General features: G+C 36.4%; 1 protein-coding gene across 5 annotated transcripts in view; it reads right to left on the bottom strand.

Annotated features, from left to right (window-relative positions):
• The window catches only part of SUPT3H (SPT3 homolog, SAGA and STAGA complex component), a 381938-nt gene that overhangs the window by 156121 nt on the left and 209832 nt on the right, over window positions 1-15985 (bottom strand). The gene's annotated exons all lie outside the window — the stretch shown is intronic.

A 15985-nucleotide genomic window follows, 5' to 3' on the forward strand; every position in this document is an offset into this window, starting at 1 on the left:
AAAGTTGTTCAAATGCACATATTCACACCTATCTGTTTCTCTTGGCCTTGAACGTCTGCCCTCTTCACTTATCCATCTTTTCACTTGAAATCTTATGCAAAACTCACCCCCGATTTCTTATACATTATAAAGATGCTTTTGATCTTTTAAGAACATCTGCTCTCTCCCTTTGCTGAGTCTCTAAGTACCTGGAATTCTGCTATTGTATTTACATTAATTGCTATGATGTTTCACAGAAAGGAGGCAAGAGGCATCAGGAGGCAGGATCTGTGCTGGGCTGTCTCTGCTTTGTCTTCCTCCAACATTTAGCACAAGTTGTAGAAGACTGAACTGGAACACATTCTATTCAGAAATTAGAAATTAGTGATACTTTTAAAACTAGAATTTATTACAATGTAGATCCATAATTTTTATTAAGTTTTTGCAATGTTGTATGTGTAGAGCAGTTTAAAAATCCAATATATATGAGTACAAATTATTAGACCAATATTTTAAATAATATTCACATTTAAAAGAATTCTAGCCATGCTATTATTCACTATTCTGAGTTGTTAAATTCTGAGTTAACATTCCAAAATCAATTGTGGTACAGTAAGCTTTTTATACCGGAGGTGCTTTTTTGGCAAGGATTCAAATTCTAACTAAAGGGGATTCAACTGGGTGATATTATGTTGTATGAACATCTACACACTGTTAAAATGAAAGTGCTACTGCATATCTAAATTTTGTTAAAACAATTTAAACAGTACTCAGAATCAATCTACTTCCAAATACAAAGTATGCAAATTTTCATGTGAATATACACTGTACCCGTGTATATTGCCCTGAAGTCTGACAGGGCAAAGATGGATCATTTAACCTAATCATTCAGTCCAGCCCATGACAAACTCAAGGTCACTGCAGCACTTTTTAAAAAAGTTGAACCATGTATCTTACAAAGTAATTTATAAAGTACTTACAATATTAAGTAACACACACCATAACGCAAAAATTAAAACAATACAATTAGTATACTGTAATAAAAGCAACTTTTTAAAAGCATAAACTAGAGCATGATGTAAATATTATAAAATAATCATTCTTAGACAAATATCTCAGTGTTATGAGATACTAACCAACATTACAGCCAACAAACATTAAAAGGGAGAACCAAAATAGTGCAGGCTTCTTAGGAGTGAACTTACAGCTTTTGTCTGTGATTCCTCTATGTACTCTGCAGTGCTGGGAGCACAGCAGAGGTCAATAAACACAGAATATATGGATATAAAACACTGAATTAGAAACTGGGGAGATAAAGAGAATTACGGATCCTGTCATCAAAAACATCACAGAGATAGTAAAACAAGGCAGCCAATTGTGAATATCCACAATAGCAGTACAAACAAAGGTATTACACATACTAAAGCAGAAAGTGTTAAACAATAGTATAGTTATACATTCTGAGCAGGGGGAGAGAGGGGGTGGAGTGACATGTTAAAGGGTGTGTTTATATATTAACAGCATGCGTTAGAAGGGGAGCTAGAATTAAATCCAGGTATCACCACATGGACTAATTTTACAGTTGTAGGAAGGGAGTGAGAAAGAAGGACGGATCTGTGGTCCTAATACTACTTAGATTTATAGACCCTTGTAAATTGGCACAGAATATCTGGCTTGGTTTAGGAAGCTTGGGAGGGAGAAAATGTAAGTATGATTCATATAAGTATATGTAAACTATTGGAAGGAAACAGTATACTCGAAGTCGCCTCTGTATTTCCTAGAAAGTTCCTGTTAATTTTTTTTTTTTTAAGAGTAACTGCTTCAGCATTTTACCAAAAGAATCTGAGATATATGAGTAGAGTGGGAGGAAACCACAAAAAAATCCACAGTTTAACAAAATTATATTTTGTAGAGAACCCTTAAAAAAGTCACCAAATTGGTTTTATTTTTTGAACAATATCTGAATGGTAATATTGAGCCACCTTCTCCTCTAAAGGTTTTAGGTAACTTTGTTTTCGTTGTTTAGTCACTAAGTCCTTCCTGTCTGACTCTTTGTGACCCCATGGACTGCAGCCCGCCAGGTTCTGCTGTCCACAGGATTTCCCAGGCAAGAATACTGGATTGGGTTGCCATTTCCTTCTCCAGGGGATCTTCTTGACCCAGGGACAGAACCTGGCTCTTCTGCATTGGCAGGCTGATTCTTTACCACTGAGCCACCAGGGAAGCTCTACTTCGACACAAAGGAACAACACAGTAACTCCATTCCTCCTGCTTAATCATGCCTGGAGAGGAGACTACCAGTAGCTACTGGCAGCAGTATTTGTTAACTGCTGGGAGAGGGAACTTGTTCAGTTTCCTTCAGCAAAGTTATTCAACAAAGTAGTCACATGTCAAAGAGCCATCAGATCAATGCCATGTATCAATACACCATGTTCTGCTGGTACTAACAGTTTCCAAGAAAGGACCTCTAACAGGTCTTTAGGTTATCGAATGTATAGAAGAAAAATCTGCTTGTTTTCCTTGGCTATGAATTTAATAGCATATCACTATTTATTTCATATAATCTGGAAATTTAAGAGGAAAAAGATCACTGCTTATCCAACAAACTCATGTTATCCTAGGAACAGTCACTATTCAGACAGGAGTTAAAACAAGTTGAAATTTATGAGAATTTATAGAGCTTCCAGATCAAAAAGTAGGTTTCCCATCTTTTCAGACCACCCCAAAGCCAATCTGTAAACTACAGGATCAATCTATTCTAATTCAGTGTTCAGAGACATAAGTTTCTGCTGAAGGGGTTGCATGCATGGACAACAGCTGGGAAAACGAAGTCCTTTCATCTCAAAATGGAAGCAATTTCTTTTTACAAATTGGAGGGATGACATGGAAGCAACTGTCACAACCAGTGGACAGCAGGACGCCCGTAAGTTTAAAACCACCAATGAAATCACAGGAGATGAAGCAGATGTATAAGCAGCAAACGTCTGAGCCGCACAACAAGTTTCCTATTCCTATGTCTTCTCTTGCCATTTATTCTTAACATAATTAGTATGTTCACTATACTTAAATATGATAAAGAATGATAAACTCATGAATGAAAAAGAAGTTCTCAGTATTTTATTTCTGCCCACTCTTCTAGAAAATGAAATGAAGAAAAGTGGATAAAGTAATAGAAAGATATGTATCTTTATTTTAGGCGGGTTCTTATTTGGTAAGTTTCAAGTTTTATTGAATGACAGGAATAATGAAGCCCTGGTTAGAAGATATCTGGAAAACCCACATTTTTCTTTACTCTGTAGGACAGTGAACTGAGGATTCTGGAGGTCAACATCAAGAAGCTCTAATCTACATTTTAAAATTATTGTTCAGAAACATTTAGAAAAAGCTGCATATGTCACAAGTGAGGAAACTACCTAACCAAATAACTTATTATTTGCCTGTTTTTGCTTTGCCCCATGATATCCATTAAAGACTGTTAACCTGCAAACTCAGTCCTTCCTAGGCATGGAGCCAAGGCTATCTTCTTAGCCATCAGCCAGAAAGGGTAAAAGAGAGGTAAAAGAGATTACCTCTTTTTATAGAGCTGGCTATCAAGCACCAATAAATCCAGGTTTAATTCAGGGAATACCAATAGCCTCTGAATTTCTTCTGTAGGTCTAGGCATCAGGCATCTTTGTCCGATTAAGCAATATATACTAAATATTAAGCAATATATACCAAATTAAGCAATATATACCAAACATCTAACACTGCAAGTAAGATCACCATTATTTAAGCATTAAGAAAAAATACATACTGCCAATTAAAGTGATACAATGCTTTCTTATCGGTACTACCCAAAATTCGGGCCCTGATCAGCACCAGACCACAAACTGCTGTCAGTATTCAGCAAAATAAGAAGAGAAAATGAGTGTTTAGAAACTTTTATAATATTTTGACATCACTATGATTTTTTTAGTATATTTTATAAATGTGGGAAAGGTAAAAAATACCAACAATAAAAATAAAAACCAGACTTTTACTCCAAATAGTTTAAGAAGCACAGACTTAGAACTTGGACTCCTTTCAATCTATTTTTGATGCAGAGTCATCTGGACTCATGTTCCTCTGTTATCAAGGCTGCTCCACAATCAGCTCCTGGGTTTTAATCTCAGACAGGGACAAGCGCTCTTCAAACTCGGATCCCCTCGCCATCTTACCAGAAGGATTCAGACAAGGACAGCTGTGTCACTATACATTCACACATCAGAAAGTTCAAGGTTAAAGAAAATAATCTCGGAGTTCAGAAAACAATGGTATCATTTATTACTCTGTCATCTTTAAAATTTGTTGATGCTCTCAACTGTTTATTTTTCCCAATGCAAGTTTGAAAAAAATTACTTTGCCCCCATGTCTGTTTTTGTCCCTCGTAAACAACGTTCTGGCTGACACCTCAGCAGACACTCTTCATTATCTACATAGAAGATGTATGGGGAGTCCACAAGCAGCATTATTTAAATATACAGATCTCCGGAGCCCAAACAATGTAATTAAACACATGAACTCAATGCATTCTAGAAGCTCAATTTTCTCCATCTTCTATTTATATTAATTTGAAAAATTCATTAATCAAATTATCCTGATATCTACATATGTCCTATTCATTAATTAGGCACTGCCAAAAGTTTAGAGGACATAGTCTACTCTTGGATGTTATTAATGGCTACTTTTTGTTTCCAAGTTATATATAAAAGCAATACACATTTTACTATGGAATGTTTGGAAACTATAGAGAACAATAAGGATAAAAATCATCCTTAATCTGAAGATCAAATTAATTATAATTAGGTTATAAATTAGATAAGTCTAGGGTGAAAATAGACTACTCAATAAAACAATTATTTGAAAAACTAGAAATCAATGTTTCCTAACTTTACTTATGAGAGTCATCAAAATGTTTTGTAAAATGAAGCAAGAACTCTAAGAAATCTTATAAAAGAAAAGCAATTGGGCTTCAATCATCACATTATACTCCCACACCTAAAATACATCAGGGCATCATGTTATAACAACTCAGCTAAATAATTTTAGAAAATACCTAAGATCTTACAGTTTGTGGGGTTTGTGTCTTAACACTTAATTTTGAGAAGAACAGGAAAAATAGATTAACTAAGATTCTGAGGAGAACTTTAAGATAGATACAGTTAGATACAAATTCACCAGAAGTCAGTCCATATTGACAAAGAGGAGTAACTGGTCTAAGAGTACAACAGATGGAAGAGAACAGAAAAGTAGGATGCATGATGACACCAACTTGCTGAAATGTTACGGGCAGGTACAGTTTAAGGAATTCACTAGTGGACAAAGTGCAATTAAATTCAAAGGAGCTAACAGAAATGGCATGTTGATGAATTACACAAAATAATTTAAAAATCATATGGTCTTTTATCCAGTACCCAAAATGTTGCTGAAATACGGGCAACAAATGAGGATGAGAAAAGCAAGCTCCAATATTTACCTTATTCCACAAATAAAAATCAATTCAATGTACATCACAGATTTAAGCATAAAATCAATAACCATAAAAATATCAGAAGAAAAACCTGAGAGAGAATTTTTATGACCGTGGGATACACAAAGATTCATCAGACAAAGCATGAGAAGTACAAATAATCCAATAAAAACAGGCAGAAAACTAAACAGATATGTCACAAAGTGAGACACATGAATGGCCAATAAACATATTAAAAGATGCTGAATATCATTCATCATTAAGGAATTATAAATAAAAATCACAGTGAGATAACATTACACATTCACTGCTGCTGCTGCTGCTAAGTCGCTTCAGTTGTGTCCGACTCTGTGCGACCCCATAGATGGAAGCCCACCAGGCTCCCCTGTCCCCGGGATTCTCCAGGCAAGAACACTGGAGCGGGTTGCCATTTCCTTCTCCAATGCATGAAAGTGAAAAGTGAAAGCGAAGTCACTCAGTCGTGTCTGACCCTTAGCGACTCCATGGACTGCAGCCTACCAGGCTCCTCCGTCCATGGGATTTTCCAGGCAAAAGTACTGGAGTGGGATGCCATTGCCTTTTCCAACATATCCACTAGAACATATAAAATAAAAAGACTAACAAACCCCCCAAAAGCTAGATACAAGAGTACATTCTATATAATTCCATTTACATGAAATTTAAGAAAACACAAGTTAATCTGTGGTGACAGAAATTGCCTGGGGGCATCAGGCTGGTTGTGACTGGAAATGAGAATTTCCTTAAGGAATGCAAATGTTAGTCCTAGTTTGGGGTGACAGTTACATGGTAATGTAGAATTGCCTAAGTTCCCTGAACTGAGCAACTAAAATGTGCATTGCCTTGTGCTAATTTTATATGCACAAATATGTATATTAACATATCACATACATACATGCACTTATATACACTATCTCTCTACATACATATATATATATAGTCTAAGAGAAAGACTGAATTTAACTAAGTCTTCTTTGCACAATGAGTAATTTAATCAACAAACATACACTGAGTTCCTAGCAGATGCCACATCACTTGTTTTTGTGTTAAACATGAACATATCTTAATCTGACTTAAATGTTCCAATACAAATACTACGTTTAAAGTAAAACACTCTGTAAATTTCCCTCCTAAGGAATGGTAACTTGTCAGTTCTGATGACAACATTATTCAGTGCTTTTTCTGCATACAAGATATCCCATATCTTTTAAAAATAAACTCCTATCTGCACAAATGAAAACTACAAATACAATATTTTAATAATTATTAATGTTTGCTTATATATTTTCAAACACTTTTTTAAAGCTAGATCATTAACCAAGGTCTGAGAAAAGAACTTGTACAACAGATTGTCAAATCTTGGTCACAATTGAAACGGTGGTATACTTGGATGGTCAGAATTGACCTTGGCTTCTCTGCCTAAATGGTGTTTGTGAGCAATACTTAGGTTTCCACAGACTAGAACACTTTCAACAAAACAGTGCTAATCACTTGCAAAAGAACCACTGAATTTCAAAATTCCTCTTTGGTAGAGAAATGCTTACTGTCTCCCACCTAGACTGCTATGCTTGAGTCATTTCATTATCTGCTGCATTTTCTTGATAGGAAATTCCATTTCATGATAGCAAAAGTCCTCAATGCTGTTGTAACAGATATTTCAAAATTATGTGCTATGACAAACTCATGTGCTTCTTTGTGATTTCTAAATATCTATGTATAAAACAACTGCAAGTTCCAGGCAGAAGAAAATATTACTAAACATACACGACATACCAAAAGTAGGCAAAATATGGTCCAGAATGTTTTGATATTTCTAAATTTCTTAGTTCTTCAGAATTTAATTAAAGGAAAAAGTCATCTTGATTTAAAGTTCTCTGAATCATTTTTTATCATAAATAATAATGATCTAAAGTTACTGTGCTTGCATGTATCTAGAATTATAATAAATGCCATGTGTCAGAGAGGGTATTACTAGAGTAATTTTCATTATCTATAGAATTAGTCCCCATAATACATTTAATGGCCTGTTATATGTTTAGCTGGCAAGTTTCTACATCTACTAACCCCATAATTTTATATTAGAAAATTATATATCAACCTACTGTTTTTATTTTGACTACATCCAAACTATATTAATTGCGGCACATACAGTCAATAAATGAGCCATTATTTCTCCAAGGTGTATAAAATACATACATAATGATACCAACTGCATTAAATTTCCCTGCCAAACAGGAAAACAATTAAAGTTGTGTTAACTATAAAATCAGGATTACATTTATTTTAATAAAAGGAAAAGATTTACCTTATTATTTTTTTTTAACTTCAGATATGCAGTTATGTGAATGGTAACCTAATGCTGACTGTATAAAATATGAACTATGCAAAGGTTTTACAGCTGGTTTTGATCAGCTTCCTTTGTTTAACATTAAAAGTTAACTTCCAGAAGATACATACAAGCTACAGGTAATGGTTACCAGATGGAGATGTTCTTCCTGTTACTGTGTCTGATATCATAAAGAATACACTGTAAGAAGGGAAAAAAAAAAACAACATGGGCAGAGATTCTGATGTTTTCTGTGATAAAAATAGGCTCTTCCCAACTAATGCTGGCCAGCAAAGTCAAAGACTCTTTGACCTTAGCATCAGAATGCTGTTGTACTTTTATAAGAGTACAATAAGGTCACATTCAGCATACATGGCAAAACTTTTACAAAATTACATAAACACTGTTAGTTATTAGCTCTTCTTTCCTGTCAAAATGATTAAGCTGCAGCCTATTGAGGAACATTAATGTTTTATTACTCACAATCAGTCCAGAGCAAAAGGATTGCTCCCTATTGCATATGCCAGGCACCCATGCCATGTCCTACAACCAGCTAACTTACAGTCAAGCCCTGGGAGTCTAAATGCCCTGTTTCCTACCAGAGGCCCCAGTAAGAGTCCCTTGGACCCAAACTATTTGATGTACTGATATTAGGCTATTATCTGAAAACAGCATGAAAAATAAGGTCAAAACTTGAAGAGACTCTCAATTTCTTTTAAATGTGATCTCATAGCTTAGATTTTTTAATTTCATTTCCTTTTGCTTCAAGGGTACTATTATTCTCCTCAAAATGAAATGCTCATTTTTCTCGAACTATTCTCCTATCTATAACTTCCACTATCTAACTCCAAAATTATTTCCAGTCTCTATGAGATCAGATATCACTAATTCCTAAGCCAGCACAAAAATTATTTCCTTCATAAGGCCTTTTCTGATTCTTAGAGGAAGAATTAATTTTTCCCTCATTGAACAACTATAACATCTCATATATTACATCTTCATTAGTAGTATATTCATTTCATAATTTATCATACCCACTGCTGGACTATATATAACCTTTCTAATAAGGCAGAAGGCATCCTATATGGAACTTTTCAAAGGTTTTAGCCCTCACTGTACCCGTAAAGTTCAATATAAGACATTCTGATGAACTCTATACAGTTGAGCAAAGGAAAGACTTAAAATAAGGTATTACTTTGCTTTCTGAGAAAGTCTAAATTATAAAATGAAATAAAAATTAAATCATTTTATAGTATGCTAACATAACTTACATTGAGTATTAGAAAAGTAAATCATACTATATTAAAATTCTTATCCTAAGTATATCCAACAAAAATATGTTTATCAAAATACCTGTACAAAAATAATATCAATAATAGCTCTAATTGGATTAATGCAAATATTTACTAAAATTAAAACTGATAAGTTAATTGTGCTGAATTTGTACAATGGATGCAGCACTATTTACAAAAGCTAGGACATGGAAGCAACCTAGATGTCCAATAACAGATGAATGGATAACGAAGTGTGGTACATAACACAATGGGATATTCCTCTGCTATAAAAAGGAGTGCACTTGAGTTGGTTCTAATGAGGTGGATGAACCTAGAGCCTATTATACAAAGTGAAGTAAGTCAGAAACAGAAAAACAAATACTGTATGTTAACCCATATATATATGGAATCTAGAAAGATGGTACTGATGAACCTATTTGCAGGGCAGCAATGGAGACGCAGAGATAGAGAATGGACTCGTGGACAAAGAGGAGGGTGGAATGAATGGGAAGAGTAGAATGGAAACATATGCATTCAGTTCAGTTGCTCAGTCATGTCCAGCTCTTTGCGACCCCATGGACTGCAGCATGCCAGGCTTCCCTGTCCATCACCAACTCCTGGAGCTTGCTCAAACTCATGTCCATTGAGTCGGTGATGTCATCCATCATGATATGTAAAATAGATAGCCGGTGGGAATCTGCTGTATGACGCAGAGCTCAAACCAATGCTCTGTGACAATCTAGAAGGGTGGGATGGGGTGGGGCAGAGGGAGGTACAAGAGAGAAGGGACATATGTATACCTATGGCTGACTCATACTGATGTATGGCAGAAACCAACACAGGAATGTAAAGCAATTATCCTACCATTAAAAATAAATAAATTTTAAAAAATTTATACAACGGAATGCCATTGAGCACGAGAATAAATAACAATTCATCACAACAATTGTGATGGATCTCACATGATGAGCAAAAGCAGCTAGATTCAGAAGAATATACACTATAAGATTTCATTTATATTATTAGATCCATTAGAATAACACTTCAGTTCAGTCGCTCAGTCGTGTCCGACTCTTTGCGACCCCATGAACCAAAGCACGCCAGGCCTCCCTGTCCATCACCAACTCCCAGAGTCCACTCAAACTCATGTCCACCGGATGGTGTGCCATCCAGCCATCTCATCCTCTGTCATCCCCTTCTCCTCCTGCCCCCAATCCCTCCCAGCATCAGGGTCTTTTCCAATCAGTCAACTCTTCGCATCAGGTGGTCAAAGTATTGGAGTTTCAGCTTCAGCATCAGTCCTTCCAGTGAACACCCAGGACTGATCTCCTTTAGGATGGATTGGTTGGATCTCCTTGCAGTCCAAGGGACTCTCAAGAGTCTTCTCCAACAGCACAGTTCAAAAGCATCAATTTTTCAGTGCTCAGCTTTCTTCACAGTCCAACTCTCACATCCATACATGACCACTGGAAAAACCATAGCCTTGACTAGACAGACCTTTGTTGGCAAAGTAATGTCTCTTTTTAATATGCTATCTAGCTTGGTCATAACTTTTCTTCCAAGGAGTAAGCGTCTTTTAATTTCATGGCTGCAATCACAATCTGCAGTGATTTTGGAGCCCAGAAAAATAAAGTCTGACACTGTTTCCACTGTTTCCCCATCTATTTCCCATGAAGTGATGGGACCAGATGCCATGATCTTAGTTTTCTGAATGCTGAGTTTTAAGCCCATTTTTTACTCTCCTCTTTCACTTTCATCAAGACGCTTTTTAGTTCCTCTTCACTTTCTGCCATAAGGGTGCTGTCATCTGCATATTTGAGGTTGTTGATATTTCCCCTGGCAATCTTGATTCCAGCTTGTGCTTCATCCAGCCCAGCGTTTCTCATGATGTACTCTGCATATAAGTTAAATAAGCAGGGTGACAATATACAGCCTTGACATACTCCTTTTCCTATTTGGAACCAGTCTGTTGTTCCATGTCCAGTTCTAACCACTGCTTCCTGATCGGCATATAGGTTTTTCAAGAGGCAGGTCAGGTGGTCTGGTATTCCCATCTCTTTCAGAATTTCTCACAGTTTATTGTGATCCACACATTCAAAGGCTTTGGCATAGTCAATAAAGCAGAAATAGATGTTTTTCTGGAACTCTCTTGCTTTTTCGATGATCCAGCAGATGTTGGCAATTTGATCTCTGGTTCCTCTGACTTTTCTAAAACCAGCTTGAACATCTGGAAGTTCACGGTTCACGTATTGCTGAAGCCTGGCTTGGAGAATTTTGAGCATTACTTCACTAGCGTATGAAATGAGTGCAAATGTGTGGTAGTTTGAGCATTCTTTGGTGTTACCTTTCTTTGGGATTGGAATGAAAACTGACCTTTTCCAGTCATGTGGCCACTGCTGAGTTTTCCAAATTTGCTGGCATACTGAGTGCAGCACTTTCACAGCATCATCTTTCAGGATTTGAAATAGCTCAACTGGAATTCCATCACCTCCACTAGCTTTGTTCGTAGTGATGCTTCCTAAGGCCCACTTGACTTCGCATTCCAGGATGTCTGGCTCTAGGTGAGTGATCACACCATCGTAATTATCTGGGTCGTGGAGATCTTTTTTGTACAGTTCTTCTGTGTATTCTTGCTACCTCTTCTTAATATCTTCTGCTTCTGTTGAGTCCATACCATTTCTGTCCTTTATTGAACCCATCTTTGCATAAAATGTTCCTTTGGTATCTCTAATTTTCTTGAAGAGATCTCTAGTCTTTCCCATCCTGTTGTTTTCCTCCATTTCTTTGCATTGATCGCTGAGGAAGGCTTTCTTATCTCTCCTTGCTATTTTTTTGGAACTCTGCATTCAAATGGGAATATCTTTCCTCTCCTCCTTTGCTTTTTGCTTGTCTTCTTTTCACAGCTATTTGTAAGGCCTCCTCAGACAACCATTTTGCTTTTTTGCATTTCTTTTCCATGGGGATGGTCTTGATCCCGGTCTCCTGTACAATGTCATGAACCTCCGTCCAAAGTTCATCAGGCACTCTATCAGATCTAGTCCCTTAAATCTATTTCACTTCCACTGTATAATCATAAGGGATTTGATTTACGTCATACCTGAATGGTCTAGTGGTTTTCCGTACTTTCTGCAATTTAAGTCTGAATTTGTCAATAAGGAGTTCATGATCTGAGCCACAGTCCCCTCCTAGTCAGGTTCAACAAACTCCTCCCTTGATACCACACCCTGTCTCAGTCTTTAACTGTGAATAGAATGGTGATAACAATGATGCTGGGTAAAAAAATTGGCACCAACTAGGACTTCCTGAGCAAGTCAGGAGGAATGCACATTTTACAGCAAAAATCCTCTCTAGCTTGACTATCACATCTGCCTTCACTTTCTCATCTGCAAGTCTCTGGGTAATTAATTTGAAAAAGACTTTTTTCTCCCACCACTGAATTGGACCTATTCTTGTCACATCTTATCTAATGCAGTAATCAACTTTCCAGTTGGCTCAAGGAGTAAAGAATTGGCTTGCAGTGCAGGAGACACAAGACACTTGGGTTCAATCCCTGAGTCAGGAACATTCCCAGGAGAAGGAAATGGCAACCCACTCCAGTTATTCACACTGGGAAAATCCCATGAATAGAGAAGACTTGAGGGCTACAGTCCTTTGGGTCGCAAAGAGTCAGACAGACGCATGACTAAGCAGATGCATGCACTTAGATTTAGACTTAGTCGTCATTTTAGTCAGCTTCTCAGCAGGATCTGAAAAGTCTTCCTCATTTGGCTACTAGGATACTCTACAGCTTGTATGTATGGACCACCTGGCTCAGTTTTTATGGCTTTAACGTGTGAAGGTTGGGATACCTCCCACGGCTACTCTCCAGTCATCTCTCTGTCTTTTCTCTTCTCTTCCTAAGTGATCTCATACTATCTTATGACTTTAAATACCATTTATATGCCAATGACTCCAAAATTTTTATCTTTAGTGCCAATCTCTCTCATGAATTCAAGTCCTCTATTAAACTGCCTACTGGACTCCTCCACTTAACTGTCAACTACCCTACTATACAAAGGTTCATATAGTCAAAGCTATGTTTTTTCCAGTAGTCATGTATGGATGTGAGAGCAGGATCATAAAGAAGGCTGAGCACGGAGACCTGATGCTCTTGAACTGTGGTGCTGGAGAAGACTCTCGAGAGTCCCTTGGATGGCAAGGAGATCAAACTAGTCAATCCTAAAGGAAATCAACCCTGAATATTCACTGGAAGGACTGAAGCTGAAATTCCAATACTCCGGCCACCAGATGTGAAGAACTGACTCATTAGAAGACTCTGATGCTGGAAAAGATTGAAGGCAGGAAGAGGAGGGAACAACAGAGGATGAGACGGTTGGATGGCATCATAGACTTAGTAGACATGAGTTTGAGCAAGCTCTGAGAGACGGTGAAGGAAAGGGGAGCCTGGCGTGCTGCAGTCACAGAGAGTTGGGCACAACTGAGCAACTGAACAACAGCTACTTAACTTTAACACAATCAGTGAATTTAACATATAAATGCTGAATTTTGGCCCCAAACCACTATTCATCTAGCTGCTCAGACAAACATTCTAGACGTCACTTTGATTTCTTCCTTATCTTCACATCTAATAATCCAGTCTGTGAGCAAGTCCTGCTGATGATACCTTCAAAATAAAGCCAGACTGGATCACTTCTCACCACCAGTGCGAGCTACCACAAACCATATGAGAAGCTTCTTAACTAGTTAGTCTCCCTGCTTCCAGTCTGAAACTCGTATAGCCAGCTAGAGTGATCTTTTAAAAACCTTAAATCATCAAGGGGGTTCTGGGGATCCATTGTACAACAATGTACCCATGGTTGAAAATACTGTACTTCAAATGATGTACATGAAGAATCAGTGATGATGAAATGATGAAATGATGAAATGAAAGAATCAGTGAATTTACTTCCCCTGGACAAAAATACTTTTGAAACCCATGTGCTTAGTTTCAAAGTCAAATTCTAGAAGATAAATAAAATACCTGTAACTGAGAGCACAAATCATTCCCTATTTATAAACTTCAGGAGTTTCCTATTAGACTTTGAACAACACGCAACTCCTTAGCAAGATTTATCAATCAAACCTTTTAAAAGCTTCTGTCCTATACAAAGTTGGAAAGTGAAAGTGACACAGAGAAACACAATGCCTACAAAATCATGACCTTGCCTACATTCTACATCTCCTCATCTAGCATTTGACCCCACTCCCTCCACTCCAAACACCCTGAGATTTCTGCTTCTGAAGCACATTCCAGTCTTAGGAACTTTATACCTCCTGTTCACTCTGTCTGGAATGATCTTCTCCTAAACTGCTATATGGTACTTTATTTAACATTACTTACTTTTTTGCTCAAATTTCACCTCCCTCAAAGTAACCTAACTTTACATCTCCCTTTCCTTATCCGTCATGATTTTCTTTATAGCAGTTAACATTATCTATTCATTTATTGACATTATTTATTCATTTATTATCTTTCTTGAACACCAAATAAATTATGTTTATTATTTATTCATTTATTTATTATTTTATATTATTTATTCATGCATTATCTTTCTTGAATACCAAAATACAAGCTCTATGAGGGCAGAGGCTTTGTGTGCCATTATATCACCAAGGCCTGAGAGAGCGCTTTCCCAAGTTTCATCAGTAAACCTTTGATGAATCAATGAATGATGGAACCCCTGTGAAGCCTACAATTCCATCCAGTCTAACTCTACCTTGTTATACACAGCATAATTGAGGAGACTGGATTTTACTTATATCAAAATCCACATAATTATACACTATTTTTAACAGAGTTCTACCTCAGGAGTAGCAATATAAAATTGCAGTAGTTGTAGAATATTTTACTCTTGGGCCTGATAAAACATTAAACCAGAAACTATTCTAACATAACTGCCTGTCCCAGCCGTTTCAGCCAATTTTTGCACCTGGAACAGAAAGGGAAAAAAGCCAGGTGAACTTTCACTCAGTTACATGTAAGGGTGATGCCTTTCTTTAATTTTATTTGGGCTTCTGCATGAAGCAAGTGATTTGAATAAAAGGGGTGCTGACGAACTTACAAAGTAGAAAAGCACAACATGCACTGTCTTTAAGCTTCTGGGAAAAAATGTAATTTGAAACTTTACTGTCCCGATTTAAAGGAGAAAAACTGAAATATTTTATTAAACATTCTGAAATATCTCTACACAGTGAATCACTATATTTATGGACATAATTTACTACCACTCCAGTTTTCATTCAATATTAATGTATGCTAATATTCTGAATTAAAAATTTCAACCCATTTAAATCAAAGGAAAACCATGTACTCCACAATGGTTACCTTCTTCATTACTCATTTTTGTTTTATCTGACAAAGTCCTTTCATGTCACATGCGTTAGAGTACAATTAAAGGGACTGGGCACCACTTTTCCAAGAACTTGGTTGATCTGGAGCTGAACTTGATAATCCTGAAAACACAACTTGAGAAATGTACTGAAATTCAACCCCTAAAATAATGTGACAAGTATACTGGAAATTATAAAAAATTCAGAAATGGTAATAAAAATTCTTTTCTAATTTTTTTCTGTATTTCTCTAGTCTTATCTTTCTGTTAACCAAAACAATACAAAGACCTCATTAAATACTTTTCTCTTGCATCAAAAATAGGGTCTATCAAATAGCAGATGATAATTAAATTTAAGTTATGAATATTAATTATATAATAAAGATTGTTGTGCTATATATAAAAAATAGCTTATGAGACAGAGTTCCCCTTTCAAAGTTCTTAGAGGTTACCTAAGAACATAATTATTAACAATAAATTTAATTCAATTATGATTACCTCCTATGTTTAAAATGTTTGATTTTTACTT

Source organism: Cervus elaphus, chromosome 7, assembly GCF_910594005.1.
Source record: "Cervus elaphus chromosome 7, mCerEla1.1, whole genome shotgun sequence".
NCBI lineage: Eukaryota > Metazoa > Chordata > Mammalia > Artiodactyla > Cervidae > Cervus > Cervus elaphus.